This window comes from Schistocerca americana, chromosome 8 (genome assembly GCF_021461395.2).
Source record: "Schistocerca americana isolate TAMUIC-IGC-003095 chromosome 8, iqSchAmer2.1, whole genome shotgun sequence".
In the NCBI taxonomy this organism is placed as follows: Eukaryota; Metazoa; Arthropoda; class Insecta; order Orthoptera; family Acrididae; genus Schistocerca; species Schistocerca americana.
The window spans coordinates 515,215,884-515,235,292 of record NC_060126.1 but is presented as its reverse complement, the minus strand read 5'-3'; the positions used below and the strand labels follow the sequence as shown (position 1 = coordinate 515,235,292).

The following is a 19,409-nucleotide window of genomic DNA, read 5'->3' as shown; positions in this document are numbered from 1 at the left end:
TAATGCCTTTACAAATGTCTGCTTGTGTCTCTGTGTGTGTGTGTGTGTGTGTGTGTGTGTGTGTATACCTGTCCTTTTTTCCCCCCTAAGGTAAGTCTTTCCGCTCCCAGGATTGGAATGACTCCTTACCCTCTCCCTTAAAACCCACATCCTTTCGTCTTTCCCTCTCCTTCCCTCTTTCCTGATGAGGCAACAGTTTGTTGCGAAAGCTTGAATTTCGTGTGTATGTTTGTGTGTCTATATATATATATATATATATATATATATATATATATATATAAAAACAAAGATGATTTGACTTACCAAATGAAAGTGCTGGCAGGTCGACAGACACACGAACAACCACAAACATACAAACAAAATTCAAGCTTTCGCAACAAACTGTTGCCTCATCAGGAAAAAGGGAAGGAGAGGGAAAGACGAAAGGAAGTGGGTTTTAAGGGAGAGGGTAAGGAGTCATTCCAATCCCGGGAGCGGAAAGACTTACCTTAGGGGGAAAAAAGGACGGGTATACACTCGCGCGCGCGCGCGCGCACACACACACACACACACACACACACACACACACACACACACATATATCCATCCACACACATACAGACACAAGCAGAAATATGGGGGGGGGGGGGGGGCACCAACCTGAGTGTAGGCCAAGTTCACCAAACATTTATTACTGTATGTAACAGCATGGAAGTCACTTCATTCAGGTCCTTTTTTGCCTCATGCTGTAGGCAGCGATGCAATGTCACAGAACCATTTGCTACGTTATGAATGCTGAAAATGTTGTACCATTAACTGTTGTGAATAACAAACATTTAATCTGAATGTATGGTAGAGGAATGTTTTGCATGAAATCAAAGCATAGACAAGTTACATCACCTGCCTTAGCTTTCATAACAAATCTTCTCTTTTCTATCACTTAAGCATCAGCTTTCTTTAAATGTAGTGTTTTTTCTACTGTGTATTGGCTTTTATATTCTCATCTGCAGCTGCAATGATCTTTTACTGAAGTGCTTCAAATAGTGCACATGTATCTGACCTTGGGAAACCAAAGCCTATGTTGAAAATTGATCAGTATGATTTGTAGGCTACATTAATCTGATACACTTTAAGAAAATAATGATGTATGGCAGCAATGGTCAACTCTTCAGGGAAGTATCTCTGATTTGGAGTGTCCCTGAAAGTTGAGTAATGAGATTTTCTTGCCTGATATGAATTAATGTGATATTCCATAAGATATTTCACAGAGTCAGGGAGGTTCCTCGGTCCAGATTTATTGTGACCTTGTTTGCTTTTCAGTTACCTCCCAGCGGTCAATAAGCTGTGCTATAATCTATGGAGTATATTTTCAAAAATTGAGTGGAAGCTTAAAAAAGCCTTTTGGCATACAGGGACTTCCCTACTTCCAATCCCAACTTTGCAAGTATAGGCAGCTGCATGATACCTCATTCTAAACTGCCAGCATCCCATGGCCACTTCCTTTAAATTACACAATTTGTAATTAGTCCACATAAATTACAGTCTTGATCGTCCTTTGAACAGGCTGTTAAAGTTTTTCAAAATCTCTTCCTGTTTCCAAACACTGATATTTTTAAAGCACTGGAACCTTCTGCACCTACACAAATGATACATCATTATGTGGAATGGAACAATAATTAAGTATATAGCTATTGGCATACGTAAGTATGAACAATATTGACAATAACATACAATGAAAACTCCATGAATGAATATCAACAATGTAGGACAAGATAGACTGCCACTTACCGTAAAGAAGAAACGTTAAGTTGCAGACGGGCACAATTAAAAGATACTTACGTAAAGCTTTAGGTCAAAGCCTTCACAAGCACAAGAGAAACAAACATCATTCATACACACAAGCAAGCATCTATCTCATTTACACATGACCGCCAACTCCCGACACCTCAGGGTGGAATGATACAGGGTGTGGTAGATAAGTAATGAGACTGGCCACCGCACGGCGCCCCAGTCGCTCGCAGAGCGGTCTCCACCTGTACGTCACGTGGTGGGGGATCTGAGCTAACAATAGAACCGGTTCGCAGTCGCGTCGGAGCTCTGGTGCAGTGAGGGTCGAGCTTCGCGTATTACGTTGTTTGTGTGCCCGTGACACTTGTGAAAACGCTGAAGATGGATCACTCGATAGAACAGCGGTATGCAATCAAATTTTGCTTTCGCTTGGGCAAAACTGCTTCGGAAACTTTTGCTATGATTACGGAGGCCTACAAAGAAGACTCCCTATCAAGAGCTCAAGTGTTCCGGTGGTTTAATGAATTTAAAAACGGGAGGGAATCCGTTGAAGACATGGAACGATCTGGACGCCCTTCAACGAGTCGTGTGGATGAAACGGTGGCCAAAGTGAAAGAACTCCTGGACTCCGACCGTCGTTTAAGTCTCAAAATGATCGCCGATGAGGTCTCCGTGAATAAATTTACGGTTCACCAAATTGTTACGCAAGATTTGATGATGAGGAAAGTTTGCGCAAAATTGGTTCCCCGAGTGCTCACCGCCGAACAAAAGCAACAACGAGTGGACATTTGCCGTGAGATGTTGAATGATTTGGAAAATAATCCACACTTTTTAGACAACGTAGTAACAGGCGACGAATCGTGGACATTCCAGTACGACCCGGAGACGAAAGCCCAGAGCTCGGAGTGGCACACACCGGCATCCCCGCGGCCGAAGAAAGCAAGAATGTCAAAGTCCCGCATCAAGACAATGCTGATTGGGTTTTCGACAAGCGGGGTTAATTCACAAAGAGTTTGTCCCTCAGGGGAAGACTGTCAATGCCGAATTCTACAAAGAAGTCCTTCAGCAATTGCACAGAGCCGTCAAATGGAAGCTACAGGACCTTGCTCAACGCTGGCGTCTCCACCACGACAACGCTCCGGCGCACACAGCGTTCCTCGTGACCTCCTACTTGACCCGAATTGGAGTTGAAGTTTTGCCACAGCCACCATACAGCCCTGACTTGAGTCCTCCTGATTTCTTCCTATTTCCGAAGGTCAAAAGATGCCTGAAGGGCCATCTTTTCGACGATATTCCGAACATCCAACGTGCTGTCACGAAGGCACTAACTGGGATAACTCAAACGGACTACAGTGGGGCCTATGAAGCTTGGAAAATGCGCTGGCAACGTTGTGTCGACGTCCAAGGCGAGTACTTTGAAGAATATTAACGCTTTGTACAAATGGGATCAATAAATTTGTTTTTCCAGACTGAGTCTCATTACTTGTCTACCACACCCTGTATCTCTTTTGCTGATGAAGATTGTGGCCGAAAGCTTTACGCAAGCGTGTTAATAGTGCCTGCCTGCAACTTAATGTGTCTTCTTTATGGTAAGTAGCAATCTATCTTTTCCTACATTGTAGATGACAACAATAAGTATTAATGAATACTTACCTAAAGTCTTCACCAACCATTCGCCTTGGAACAAGGTCTCCCACATGGTTCACATGTTCTTCACCTCCTCATACTTTTGCATCTCTTACGATATCTTCACATTTCCACTTTTTCTGTTGCCTTTTTGGCCACACACAAGAGTTAGTGACCATTGTTGAATGCTACTAACACAATGACTTGCAATACTGTAAGAAAGACATTAAGAGGTTATTTTAGCTGGGAGTGGGGAACACAGTAAAGCCATCTACTGTTATATTCTGCAAATAGTAGAAAAGGCCAACAACCAGTCTGGAATTCGACGATTCAATGGAAAGGTATGGTACTTGCCTTTCTTTTGTAGAATCCCTTATATTTCAAGGATGTATATCATCCTTAAATACAGCTGGCAAAAGAGAATAAGAGGATGTTTATCTCAAAAAATCAAATTTGGTACTTTTCTGCTTTTTGGAATCAACCCTTCAATTGTATCATTGGAAATTTTAAAGTTACTTTCGTAGGAATACGAGCATGCTTATCATCTCTTAGTTGCCACAAAGAGTGCGAAATTTTGATCACATGCCAACAATTAGATAACTCACTGACAAAAAGTCCTCATTATATAAGCACGTCCAACAATTCAGTCTATCTTACTAGAATCTGCATTAGTAGTCTTTCAGTAGATAGCTTTCTGGAGTTTACGGTTGTGTGTATCTAATTATCCATAAGTCGACCGATGCCGAACTTTAAAGTCTGAAAACCTATTTTGAGTAAATATTTAAATTTGTATGAAGGTAAATGCAAAGATAACCAAATGTGCCCAATGGCACACACTAAATTCAAAACCGAGACACAATGCGCAATAAATCGAGTTCCACCACATGGAACTGAAATTAAATTCAATAAGTTTTGCCATTATTTAAGTAATTTGCTGAAATTCAGAAGATAAGGAAAGATAGAGGCAACTACATGGTGGGAAATGAGTAATGCGAATACAGCTGAGGAGGAAACAGTCACAAGTTGTGCCCGCAGATGAATGCTTCGGTTTCGCTTCCCAATCTGGCACAGTTTTAGTCCACCAGGAAGTTTCAAATATGGAGACCTTTCTCCGGCAATGGATGTCAACTAACTGTGGTCAAATGAATTATTTACCACCAATGCATGAAGAAATTGCCACTATAATGAATATACACTCCTGGAAATGGAAAAAAGAACACATTGACACCGGTGTGTCAGACCCACCATACTTGCTCCGGACACTACGAGAGGGCTGTACAAGCAATGATCACACGCACGGCACAGCGGACACACCAGGAACCGCGGTGTTGGCCGTCGAATAGCGCTAGCTGCGCAGCATTTGTGCACCGCCGCCGTCAGTGTCAGCCAGTTTGCCGTGGCATACGGAGCTCCATCGCAGTCTTTAACACTGGTAGCATGCCGCGACAGCGTGGACGTGAACCGTATGTGCAGTTGACGGACTTTGAGCGAGGGCGTATAGTGGGCATGCGGGAGACCGGGTGGACGTACCGCCGAATTGCTCAACACGTGGGGCGTGAGGTCTCCACAGTACATCGATGTTGTCGCCAGTGGTCGGCGGAAGGTGCACGTGCCCGTCGACCTGGGACCGGACCGCAGCGACGCACGGATGCATGCCAAGACCGTAGGATCCTACGCAGTGCCGTAGGGGACCGCACCGCCACTTCCCAGCAAATGAGGGACACTGTTGCTCCTGGGGTATCGGCGAGGACCATTCGCAACCGTCTCCATGAAGCTGGGCTACGGTCCCGCACACCGTTAGGCCGTCTTCCGCTCACGCCCCAACATCGTGCAGCCCGCCTCCAGTGGTGTCGCGACAGGCGTGAATGGAGGGACGAATGGAGACGTGTCGTCTTCAGCGATGAGAGTTGCTTCTGCCTTGGTGCCAATGATGGTCGTATGCGTGTTTGGCGCCGTGCAGGTGAGCGCCACAATCAGGACTGCATACGACCGAGGCACACAGGGCCAACACCCGGCATCATGGTGTGGGGAGCGATCTCCTACACTGGCCGTACACCACTGGTGATCGTCGAGGGGACACTGAATAGTGCACGGTACATCCAAACCGTCATCGAACCCATCGTTCTACCATTCCTAAACCGGCAAGGGAACTTGCTGTTCCAACAGGACAATGCACGTTCGCATGTATCCCGTGCCACCCAACGTGCTCTAGAAGGTGTAAGTCAACTACCCTGGCCAGCAAGATCTCCGGATCTGTCCCCCATTGAGCATGTTTGGGACTGGATGAAGCGTCGTCTCACGCGGTCTGCACGTCCAGCACGAACGCTGGTCCAACTGAGGCGCCAGGTGGAAATGGCATGGCAAGCCGTTCCACAGGACTACATCCAGCATCTCTACGATCGTCTCCATGGGAGAATAGCAGCCTGCATTGCTGCGAAAGGTGGATATACACTGTACTAGTGCCGACATTGTGCATGCTCTGTTGCCTGTGTCTATGTGCCTGTGGTTCTGTCAGTGTGATCATGTGATGTATCTGACCCCAGGAATGTGTCAATAAAGTTTCCCCTTCCTGGGACAATGAATTCACGGTGTTCTTATTTCAATTTCCAGGAGTGTAGATACTCCAAAATGGCTATTCTGAAAGAAACACTTTAGAGGGTATACGTGATTTTTCACTACTGATTAGTAGGAAAATCCTGTACTAGGTTGATATCTAAATTAATGAGCATACCCAGTTGTGCACTTCAGTAAAGTTGAGTAAAAAAGTCATTTAGAGAGTTAGAACTATATTTATAATGTACAAAGGGGTATTAAGGAGCGTGTTCTGTCACAGTTGTTCTATTTAGCTTTTGCTCCAAAGAGTACCGATGACTAACATAGTACGTAGCATTTTTCAGAATTAGTGATATCATAAACCTTTAGAGCTTGGCTATACACTAATATGAAGTATAAGAAGTTTCTTACAGAAACTAACTTAGCATTGTTTTAGCAGATGTCAGTGACTTCTTCATAGAACCACAATGTCACAGTATGTATAGAAATGTACATATTGTATGAACACTGATTGACAATTTACAGTAATAATAACATCTCTATATCTGTTGTGCTAACAGCAAGGAACATACATAAAAGTGTAGGTAAAAATATAACCAAAGTACATAAATATAACACATTTGAAAAAACATGGCACACAATTCTAGTATATAAAAGAAATGGACAAATTTTCACACTTTATAATAGATAATATGCTATCAAAGTAGTGTCTTTTCTTTAATGCAAGATTTATCTAATCTTTCCATATTAGGTGGGAATGTTTGTGTGTTTCAAATTCTCCTAAAAGGTTCATTTTGTAACCCTTGTCAACTGTGTGTAACATTTCCATGTTCAGCAAGGATGAATGAGGAGTGTGTTTCATCATCTCGAGATGTTCTGCAAAAGTTGACTTACATGAATTCTCGCTGTCTTTGTTGAACAAGTGTTCACGAAAGTGGATCTTGAATGCCGTCCTCTCTTATAGAAAATTTTGGACATGCACTACAATCTATTTTACACACACCAGATTTGAGAAAATTGTCACTGGGAGCTTTCACATTATGTATCAAGCAACTTTGTGACATTACTGGTGGTAAATAACACAGTGATGTCATATTCTTTTTGAAAAATTAGCTATATTATATAAAATGTAATCTAGAAATGTTTTATTATTAAAATGTTTTTCTTCAGGGTTTGCTTGATATCCATTTCTGGCTGCTATATACTTTAAGTTATTAAGTTCTGTAGCAATAGCAGAACAGGCAAGGGGTATATCAACAATAAGGTTGATCACAGAGGGAAAGAACACCAATTTGTGCTTAAAGGGGTGAGAAGGAGAGAAATGACATGTTATTTGTCATAGTGGCTTTCCTATAGATATCAAAGTTAATTCTGCCATCTAATAAACATAGTTTCCGGTCCAGAAAAATAAATTCATTATCTTGATTCTTATTTCATATGTAAACTTAATTTTAGGATGAAAGAAGTGATTTGCATCTCCTTTTAATATAATGATGGCATCGACAATATATTGTCTTAGAAGGAAATGCTATTGGTTAGAATGGGGTGGGAATTTTAAAAAATCATTTCATATTTATTAATGATGATGCCATCTAGAAATCCAACCAAGGCAGTTCTGCACAGCGAGGCCTTCATCTTGTATCCGTGCGCGCACGCGCCCACACACACATATCCATCCGCACATACACAGACGCAAGCAGACATGTTCAGTCTGCTTGTGTCTGTGTATGTGCGGATGGATGTGTGTGTGTGTGTGTGTGTGTGTGTGTGTGTGTGTGTGTGTGTGTGTGTGTGTGCACGCACACGGATACAAGATGAAGGCCTCGCTGTGCCACAAGCTTGTGTCTGTATATGTGTGTGTGTGTGTGTGTGTGTGTGTGTGTGGCGCGCGAGCGTATACCCGTCCTTTTTCCCCCAAGGTAAGTCTTTCCGCTCCCGGGATTGGAATGACTCCTTACCCTCTCCGTTAACACCCACATCCTTTCGTCTTTCCCTCTCCTTCCCTCTTTCCTGACGAAGCAACCGTTTGTTGCGAAAGGTAGAATTTTGTGTGTATTTTTTTGTGTCTATCGACCTGCCAGCGCTTTCGTATGGTAAGTCACATCATCCTTGTTTTTAAATATATTTTTTCCCGCGTGGAATGTTTCTATATATAAGTTTTATTTACATTCCCTCCGCAAACATGCCTTCGCCCTAGTCAGATTACGCTCCCATATTTTATTTATTCAGGCTTGTCTGACATTTGGCATTACCCCCAAAGGCCTCACACTTAAAGTTCCCATCTCTGGCTGTAATCCTTCTTTCCATCAGTCCCTATACCAGTTCTGAACCGAACAATACATAGCCCTCACCCGCCTAATCCTTCACCTACACATTAACTCAGTCAATGAACACACCCGTCAACTCCTAGCCCTAATCAAAGTCTTCAATCTTTCCTCTCCCACATCCACACTGGCTGTTCAGAGCATCCTCCTACAGTAGTTGTTGTTGTGGTCTTCAGTCCTGAGACTGGTTTGATGCAGCTCTCCATGCTACTCTATCCTGTGCAAGCTTTTTCATCTCCCAGTACCTACTGCAACCTACATCCTTCTGAATCTGCTTAGCGTATTCATCTCTTGGTTTCCCTCTACGATTTTTACCCTCCACGCTGCCCTCCAATACTAAATTGGTGATCCCTTGATGCCTCAGAACATGTCCTACCCTTCTTCTGGTCAAGTTGTGCCACAAACTTCTCTTCTCCCCAATCCTATTCAATACTTCCTCATTAGTTATGTGATCTACCCATCTAATCTTCAGCATTCTTCTGTAGCACCACATTTCAAAAGCTTCTATTCTCTTCTTGTCCAAACTATTTATCGTCCATGTTTCACTTCCATACACGGCTACACTCCATACGAATACTTTCAGAAATGACTTCCTGACACTTAAATCAATACTGGATGTTAACAAATTTCTCTTCTTCAGAAACGCTTTCCTTGCCATTGCCAGCCTACATTTTATATCCTCTCTACTTCGACCATCATCAGTTATTTTGCTCCCCAAATAGCAAAACTCCTTTACTACTTTAAGTGCCTCATTTCCTAATCTAATTCCCTCAGCATCACCCGACTTAATTAGACTACATTGCATTATCCTTGTTTTGCTTTTGTTGATGTTCATCTTATATCCTCCTTTCAAGCCACTGTCCATTCCATTCAACTGCTTGCTCAATATACAGATTGAACAACATCGGGGAGAGGCTACAACCCTGTCTTACTCCCTTCCCAACCACTGCTTCCCTTTCATGTCCCTCGACTCTTATAACTGCCATCTGGTTTCTGTACAAATTGTAAATAGCCTTTCGCTCCCTGTATTTTACCCCTGCCACCTTTAGAATTTGAAAGAGAGTATTCCAGTCAACATTGTCAAAAGCTTTCTCTAAGTCTACAAATGCTAGAAACGTAGGTTTGCCTTTCCTTAATCTTTCTTCTAAGATAAGTCGTAAGGTCAGGATTGCCTCACGTGTTCCAGTGTTTCTACGGAATCCAAACTGATCTTCCCCGAGGTTGGCTTCTCCTAATTTTTCCATTCGTCTGTAAAGAATTCGTGTTAGTATTTTGCAGCTGTGACTTATTGAGCTGATAGTTCGGTAATTTTCACATCTGTCAACACCTGCTTTCTTTGGGATTGGAATTATTGTATTCTTCTTGAAGTCTGAGGGTATTTCGCCTGTTTCATACATCTTGCTCACCAGATGGTAGAGTTTTGTCAGGACTGGCTCTCCCACGGCCGTCAGTAGTTCCAATGGAATATTGTCTACTCCGGGGGCCTTGTTTCGACTCAGGTCTTTCAGTGCTCTGTCAAACTCCTCCTACTATCTGATCTCCTGGTTTCCCACCTCCGGAAAGGCAACTCACTCACCCTCCACAAACCTTTCCAACAAACCTCAACCTTCTCTCGTTGCACACAGACCCAGTCTCTCCTATCTACTCAATCTCCCACTTCCAGCTCCACTCCTCCCAAAACCTCAAAATTCTAGCCAACACAATCTGGAGCCACAACACCCCAATTCAGTAGTTAACCTTTCCTCCAAACCTCTCTCCCAATCCAAAACCTCTGTCCTATCCACAGGCCTCACCTTCATCCCTACTCCCGGATTCAACCAAACAGCCTTCATCAAAGATTTACTTTTGGGGGGGGGGGGGGGGGGGGGGGGGGGGGGGGAATCCTGATCCTACTCCTAATGATTCAACTCCCCAAGACACTATCCTGCTGTGTCCTCCGTCACAGCAGGGCCCACCTCCTCTTCCTCAAAATCACCCTCTCCAAACCTTCCAGGAATTTCTCACTTCCAGCCTTGCCTCTCAGTCTTATTTGAAAAACCTTAATCCTACTCCCAACATCGCCACAGCTGAAGCCCACGCTATTCGTGATCTGAAGGCTGACCGATCCATCGTCATTCTTCCAGCTGACAAGGGTTCCACGACCATGGTACTCGATCGTCAGGAGTACGTGGCTGAGGGACTGCGTCAACTTTCAGACAACACTACATACAAATTTTGCCAAGGTAATTCCATTCCTGATGTCCAGACAGAGCTTCAAGGAATCCTCAGAAGCTTAGGCCTCCTACAAAACCTTTCACCTGACTCCATCAACCTCCTGACCCCACCGACTCCCTGCACCCCTACCTTCTACCTACTTCCTAAAATTCACAAACCCAAACATCCCGGCCGCTCCATTGTAGCTGGTTACCAAGCCCCCACAGAACGTCTCTCTGCCTACGTAGATCAACACCTTCAACCCATTACATGCAGTCTCCCATCCTTCATCAAAGACACCAACCACTTCCTTGAATGCCTGGAATCCTTACCCAATCTGTTACCCCCGGAAAGCATCTTTGTAACCATTGATGCCACTTCCCTAAACACAAATATCCCACATGTCCAGGGCCTCGCTGCAATGGAGCATTTCCTTTCACACCGATCACCTACTACCCTACCTAAAACCTCTTTCCTCATTACCTTACCAGCTTCATCCTAACCCACAACTTCTTCACTTTTGAAGGCCAGATATACCAACAATTAAAGGGAACAGCCATGGGTACCAGGATGGCCCCCTCGTACGCCAATCTATTTATGGGTCGCTTAGAGGAAGCCTTCTTGGTTACCCAAGCCTGCCAACCCAAAGTTTGGTACAGATTTATTGATGACATCTTCATGATCTGGACTCACAGTGAAGAAGAACTCCAGAATTTCCTCTCCAACCTCAACTCCTTTGGTTCCATCAGATTCACCTGGTCCTACTCCAAATGCCATGCCACTTTCCTTGAAGTTGACCTCCATCTGTCCAATGGCCAGCTTCACACATCTGTCCACATCAAACCCGCTAACAAGCAACAGTACCTCCATTATGACAGCTGCCACCCATTCTATATCAAACGGTCCCTTCCCTACAGCTTAGGTCTTCGTGGCAAACGAATCTGCTCCAGTCCTGAATCCCTTAACCATTACACCAATAGCTTGAAAACAGCTTTCGCATCTCGCAACTACCCTCCCGACCTGGTGCAGAAGCAAATAACCAGAGCCACTTCCTCATCCCCTCAAACCCAGAACCTCCCACAGAAGAACCACAAAAGTGCCCCACTTGTGACAGGATACTTTCCGGGATTGAATCAGACTCTGAATGTGGCTCTCCAGCAGGGATACGACTTCCTCAAATCCTGCCCTGAAATGAGATCCATCCTCCATGAAATCCTCCTCACTCCACCAAGAGTGTCTTTCCGCCGTACACCTAACCTTCGTAACCTCTTGGTTCATCCCTATGAAATCCCCAAACCACCTTCCCTACCCTCTGGCTCCTACCCTTGTAACTGTCCCCGGTGTAAAACCTGTCCCATGCACCCTACCACCACCACCACCACCACCACCACCACCACCTACTCCAGTCCTGTAACCCGGAAGGTGTACACGATCAAAGGCAGAGCCATGTGTGAAAGCACCCACGTGATTTACCAACTGACCTGCCTACACTGTGACGCATTCTATGTGGGAATGACCAGCAACAAACTGTCCATTCGCATGAAAGGACACAGGCAGACAGTGTTTGTTGGTAATGAGGATCACCCTGTGGCTAAACATGCCTTGGTGCACGGCCAGCATATCTTGGCACAGTGTTACACCGTCCAGGTTATCTGTATACTTCCCACTAACACCAACCTACCAGAACTCCGGAGATGGGAACTTGCCCTTCAATATATTCTCTCTTCCCGTTACCCACCAGGCCTCAACCTCCGCTAATTTCAAGTTGCTGCCCCTCGCACATCACCTATCATTCAACAACATCTTTGCCTCTGTACTTCTGCCTCGACCGACATCTCTGCCCAACCTCTTTGCATTTACACATGTCTGCCTGTATCTGTATGTGTGCGGATGGAGGTGCACGCGCGCCAAGTGTGTACCTATCCTTTCCCCCCCCTAAGGTACGCCTTTCCGCTCCTGGGATTAGAATGACTCCTTACCCTCTCCCTTAAAACCCACATCCTTTTGTCCTTCCCTCTCCTTCCCTCTTTCCTAATGAAGCAACCATGGGTTGCGAAATCTTGAAATTTGTGTGTGTGTGTGTGTGTGTGTGTGTGTGTGTGTGATTGTGTGTGTGTGATTGTGTGTTTTTTATTGTGTATCTACCAGCACTTTCCTGTTTGGTAAGTCGCAGCATCTTTGTTACGCTACTGACTAATGTCTTGGCTGATGCATAGTCAACATGTAATGAAGTCAGATTATAATTTCAAGGTGTCGGAATAATGATTTAGTAGACGCTCGTGTCAAATAAAGATTGTCGAAGATTTCATGGAGTCGAGAGTTTGACGACTACTACTACAGTTTAGATGTGCACTCTGTTAGTAAAACACATTCGTACCGATAAATCCCTCAACTACTTTCCTTTCAATCATAACCTACCACTGTCTATATATATATACCATAAAAAGCTAAGGGTAATTACCTAATTTGCTCAGCACATGCTTAAAAAACAGTTCAGTGTATGCTCAAAAAACAAACAGCTCATTCTCTCTCAACGTAACGTTGGTACAATTCTATATAACAATAAGAGGGAAGATAGTTTACATGACTGTAGCATCTATAGATTGTAACAGCCACAAAAATTAGCAGACGGGTCATTCCACACCAAGTGGTCTAAAACTGAAAAAAGTTCCCACCATCATGGTCTCCAATTTTCGTCAAATTTTAACTGTAGCTTTAGTCAAGTGTTGAAGTAAGTTTCCCAAGATTTCAGGCCTCTAGCTGCAATAGCTGCTGATCTAGACCCCCTTGTCTGAAGTGTACTTAGTCCGTGTGCATGCAACATAAAAAAAATGTCATATTTGGAGTCTAATAAAATCGAAACTAATTCATAAGAATGGTTAGTAAGATGCGACCCTGTACAGTTTTTTTTGCTGATTCCAACGAAATTATGTATAACATTACTCATGCAAACCCCGGTCAAATAACTCGACTCAAAGTATACTTCAAAATTTGTCGTGACACAACGCGACAAATTTTGACCAATATTAAGACTGCAATGATTTCCTTGCAGTTGAAGATATGGACTTGAACTTTTGGCCAAGCTTCATGCTTGTGCTAGACATAATGCAGCCGGATTTGCAATGATCCAGGCCATATGGTCGCCCTGCAGTATCTCTTCAAATTAGGCAGTGTCAGCACAAACGGTAAAATTTACCAAAGTTTCAAGCCAATTACTAAAAAATAGTTGGCCTGAATCTGCTTGTGAATAGTATCACCTAAAAGAGAAACTCTTGCTCTACAAGACTGACATTTGTTTTTTTTGCAACGCGACCATTAAGTACTCATTAACTCACATCAAAGTTGTTATATTTTGTATGCGCGATGCACTAATTTTTCTTCATTTCTAGGAATTTGAATCTTAATAGTCGCTTAGAATTACTGATATAATTGGATATTTCATTCGTGTTTTATTCAGTGATTGGCCAGTGAGAGATGTCAGAAGTTAATGAAGAAGAAGAATCGTTGGCCCCCTGTTCAATTGGAAAAGATGCTGCTGCATCGAAGTGCCATGTTATCTTCTATGCTAAGAAGACTGGATTCAAAGCGTTTAGTGATTTCACAGAATGTGACCAGAAATTGCTTGTTTCGCGTTCAGAAGCCAAACTTGACGAAAATTCCATCATTTGCTTCCACCATGAAGCCCTCTTCCTACATGAATATCAAGCGATGCAAAAGAAATGTTGCAATCCATTCAAGAAGAGGAATCACAATGTAAAAGCTGGACTTAGACTGCTTGATAATGAAACAGCTGCCAAACTTTGCCTGTTAAAGAAAAAAGAAGTGATTGATATAAAACCTGGTCAGAAGCTTTGCCCTCGCTGCATGTCGGCACTGAACCAAAAGCTAGAAGATTCATCATCACTATCAACCCAATCTGAACAAGATTTCACAACGGATGAAACTGAACCAGCCATCAACAAAAGTTTATCATTTATTGGTGCTTCACCATTGAAAAGAAGACAACTAAGTAAAAGAGATAAGCAAAGCTATGCAAAAAGAAAGATCTTGGATGCACAAAGTTTAATTGGGAATCAAATTGCTGCTGCTGTAGGAATCAATTACGATGAACAGCCAAGTTCAAGTAAAAGTCGCCCATGCAATAATTGTGCAGATCTTGATAATCTTATAGAAGAGTTGAAAGAAAAATGTAAAGTGTCAAATCGTAGGACAAAAGTTCAAATATTGACCTTGGTTCCAAGAAGCTGGACAATTAAAGATACGACAACAGCATTTAATGTATCAGAAAGAATGGTAAAGCAAGCGAGAAAACTGAAGAATGAGCAAGGTGTTCTAGCTTTTCCAGCAAATCGGCAAGGAAGGAAGCTTTCAGATGAAGTTGTTCAGAAAGTACATGACTTTTTTCAAGATGACGAATTCAGCAGACTTTGTCCAGGGAAGAAAGACTGTGTGCCTGTGAGAATTTCAGGAACAAAGGTGTACAAGCAAAAGCGGTTGTTGCTTTGCAATTTGAAGGAAATGTACGTGTCTTATCAGAAGCAAAATGGACCAGAAATTGGCTTCTCAAAGTTTTGCGAGCTTAGACCAAAATGGTGTGTTACAGTTGGCTCTGCTGGAATGCACTCAGTTTGTGTCTGTACAATACACCAAAATGTCAAGCTTATGCTCACTGGTGCATCAATCAATGAAGACTACAAGGAAATTCTTAGCAAAGCTGTTTGCAGCTTGGAAAACAAGGATTGTATGCTTCATCGTTGTGAAAACTGCCCTGGTCCAGAAGGTGTAGAAGCAGTTATTGCAACATATTTTGAAGATAATGACCCTGAAGAACTGATTGAGTACAAACAATGGATTCATACCGACAGGGATACTTTAGAAACAAAGCAGATTTCAACAGAAGAGTATGTTGAAGATATTGCAGCAAAAATTTGGAACCTGTCTTGTCATCACTACATTGCCAAGCATCAAAGCCAGCACCTGAAAGCTCTCAAAACTGATTTGAAAGAAGGCGAATTCATAATACTAATGGATTTTGCTGAAAACTATTCATTTATTGTTCAAGATGCAGTGCAAGGCTTTCACTGGGAAAACAGTCAAGCAACAGTTCATCCATTTGTAGTCTACTACTGTGAAAACGAAGAGGTGCAATGTGTGAATCTTTGTGTTATTAGTGACTGCCTTCGACACGATACGATTACTGTCCATGTTTACATTGGAAAAGTAATCAATTACCTGAAGATGCAATTTTCCAAAATAAGCCACATCCACTACTTCAGTGATGGTTCAGCTGCACAATATAAGAATTTCAAGAATTTTCTCAACTTATGCTATCACAAAGAAGATTTTGAAATAACAGCAGAATGGAATTTCTTTGGAACAAGCCATGGAAAGTCGCCTTGTGATGGCATTGGAGGCACAACAAAACGGTTGGCAGCAAGAGCAAGTTTGCAACGTCCATATGAAAACCAGATTCTAACACCCAAAGATCTTTTCAACTTCTGCAATGATAATATCAATGGAATCAAATTCTTTTTCATCAGCAAAGAGGAAGTTGAAGAAGAAAAAGCTTCTCAAGAAGAAAGATTCCTGCAAGGGCACACTCTAGCTGGCACAAGAGAAAACCACCATTTTTTGCCCATTAATATGACGACAATTAAGGTCAGTAGAGTTTCTAATGATGCGACATCTTTTTTGGCCAAAATTAGTGCTGCTGAAGTAGTAGTTCAAGTCATGGATCTTCAGCCTGGGCAGTATGTTGCTTGCATTTATGAAAAGAAATGGTGGATTGGAAACATCGTTGAAATCTCAGTCGAACAGAAAGATGCTTTCATAAGCTTTATGCATCCTCATGGTCCTGCAAGTTCATTTTATTGGCCCTTAAGACGTGATACTTGCTGGATTCCAGAACAACTTATCATTGGTGTTATTCCAGCTCCATCAGTGACATCATCTGGTCGGCAATACAGTTTTCCTGAAAGCATTCTCTTGCAAATCAACGATGCTTCCAGAATGATGAAGTAACTGAGGAAGACAGGCTTGGGAACCTGCATAAAGAAACCCACAATCAGGCTTGGGATCCTGTGGTAAAGACACCCTGTAATCAGGCTTGGGAACCTGCAGTAAAGATACCCACCCGTGGCTGTTACTGCATGGCTATCGGGCGTGGCCCCTATGGCGATGGGGATGCTGGTTTTATTGTGATAACCAGTAATGGCTCAGCCATCATGGACCAACGCAGGGCACTGCGCACACAAAATATAAGATACTTTGACCTGAGTAAATAAGCACTTAATGGAAGCGTTGCAAAAGAAAAATATATCCATCTCGTAGAGCAAGAGTTTCTCTTTCAGATGATACTATTCACAATTAAATCCAGGCTGACTATTTTGTAGTAATGGGCTTTGAACTTTGGTAAATAAAGCCATTTGCGCTGACACTGCCAAATTTGAAGAGATTTTGCAAGGCGACTATAAAGCCTGGGTAGTTGGAAATCCAGCTGTATTATGTCCAGCACAAAGATAAGACTTGGTAAAAAGTTCAAGTCCATATCTTTATCTGCAAGGAAATTATTGCAGTCTGAATATTGGTCAAAATTTGTCGCATTAAGTCACGACAGAATTAGGGGTACACTTTGAGTCGACTTGTTTGACCGGATTTTGCATCAGTAATCTTATAATTAATTTCGTTTGAATCAGCACAAAAAACTGTACAGGGTCTCATCTTACTAACCATTCTTATGAATTGGTTTCAATTTTATGAGACCCCAAAAATGGCATTTTGTCTGATGTCGCGCGCATGCGAACTTACTACCCTTCAGACAAGGGGGTGTAGATCAGCAAGTATTGCAGCTAGAGGCTTGAAATCTTGAGAAACTTAATTTAGCACTTGACTAGTGCTACAGATAAAATTTGAAGAAAATTGGAGACATGATGGTGGGAAGGTTTAGACCACTTGGCATGGAATGACCCAGACACAACTTGGCACTCTACAGGTAGCTCATGAACAAATACTAAAAATCTGAGTAAGAGGGTCATTAAAAACTTAGAGTGCTCGTATGAGTCAAATGAATTGAAATTCCATTCACACTACAGACAAATCATTTGATTCTTTAACTCAATATGCAGATACAAACATAATATTAAAAACTGTTTTTGGTTCCTTCAAGGAGTTGATACCACTGGTAATGCACATATTTTGTGGACAGCTCTTGGAAGAAATTTTGATAACAGCAGCATATAATTATGCAATTAAATAACAATTGCAATTTATTAAGGGTGGACTCTACTCTGGGCTGAGCACTTGATGCAGCAATATAAATTGTGTGAATTAATAAAGTAGTGTTTGACTGTTACCTCAATACAAACATATTTTGCAATTAGTGTGCACGTTAATGTATACATGCAATTACAAATGTGCATTACTGAGGGACAGCAGTTAACAATATGAGAACTGCAAAATGGTTTGAATTGTGGTTAGCTAGATAGTTTTCCAAACACATCATTCAAAAACTCTCTAAGAGAAATACTTTTTGCAGTGTTTACACACTTATTCATGTGCTTGCAAGAGCTAATATTACGAATTTATGCTGAATTCTGAAACAATTGGAAAGCACAATTATATACTATCTTAAGAATTAACAGTCCCAGAAGATGTGCAAAAAAGAATGCGGGGATACTACTACCAATTTTGATAAGATGGGATCAAAACGTCATGGGATTTTCTCAGTATGTGCTCAACTAACTAGGCAAAGTCTTCCTTCACTTCCAAATATGTTCAGTGTGTGTGTGTCCTCATCCTTAAATTCAGAGTATGTTCATTTCACATATTCAGTTCCTCCCTCTCTTGATGACACAACTGAAGATATGTTAATGATACTTACGTGTTATGATGGATTGCTCATAATATACGGTTGCTTTTGTCTGATCTCCAACATCCCAATGATGATGCACTTGGTCACATAAGAACCACCAATGAAATATCTAAGAACAAGATGAAAAGTTACTGTTGAAGAAGAATTGAACTTTGTCAATATAATGTTGACAATAACACAGGCACCAATAAATAATCACTATGTTTACAAGTACTGGGTACAAAATTTTCTAAGAGGCAATGACATGCAAAAGGACTATACTGACGACAGCTGTAATAAATAAGAAAACAAGAATACACAAATCAACTGTTACTCAAAACGAAAAAAATTTACTGTCCTAGTTGTTACCACTGTTAACAGCAGGCAGTGAGAAACAGTGGCACCTTTTCATTCTTTACAAGTATCCGTAATACCCATAGAAGATAAAAAGTTGTTAATTGAGCCTGCTTTTCATGGCAGATGTCGGAAGTATCAACTCTAATAATTCTGATTGTGCATCATCATTCTTTTACACCTTGGAGGTTAACATGCCTTTGTCGGTTCTCGTTACTTTCATTTAGTGTAGGGGACAAGACACCTACATGAATTGCATTACATTAAATTGTGTGTGAATACGTATAGTATTTAAAGTTCTGACATAATGTAAATAATTTAAGATTAAAAGGTAACAGCTCACCGAATAGTAGAAGCTCTAAGTTGTCAACGAAAATTTCACTAGCTACACACACACACACACACACACACACACACACACACACACACCTGTACAGGGTTGTGTCCAGGTGGGGTGGTTGAGGGGAAACAAGAAGTGGGAAGCAGCAGGCAGCAGATGTGGGGGATAGGAATGTGACACAGGGAATCAGAGCTGGCGAGTTCGTCCAGCACATGATGACAATGATACATGGGAGTGGATTTGGAAGTGTGACAGAACAGAAGAGAAGGTGACAGGCCAAGAGGTCAGTGGGAATTCAAGACGGGAGGATCATGGTACAATGGAAACGAGGATGTGTTCTGAGGGGTACTCCTGTCTATGTAGGTCAGAAAACTTGGTGCTGGGAGAAATAATAAACATGGCA

At 42.3% G+C, this 19,409-nt stretch overlaps 1 long non-coding RNA gene across 1 annotated transcript; it reads right to left on the bottom strand.

The window, feature by feature from the left end:
- Positions 1-654: 654 nt before the first annotated feature.
- Positions 655-18,590, bottom strand: LOC124625807. The gene is made up of 3 exons (XR_006980724.1): positions 18,343-18,590; positions 3,421-3,605; positions 655-1,615 (listed from the first exon to the last, which is right to left on the bottom strand). It is a non-coding gene; the product is annotated as an uncharacterized LOC124625807 (long non-coding RNA).
- Between the last annotated feature and the right edge of the window lie 819 nt (positions 18,591-19,409).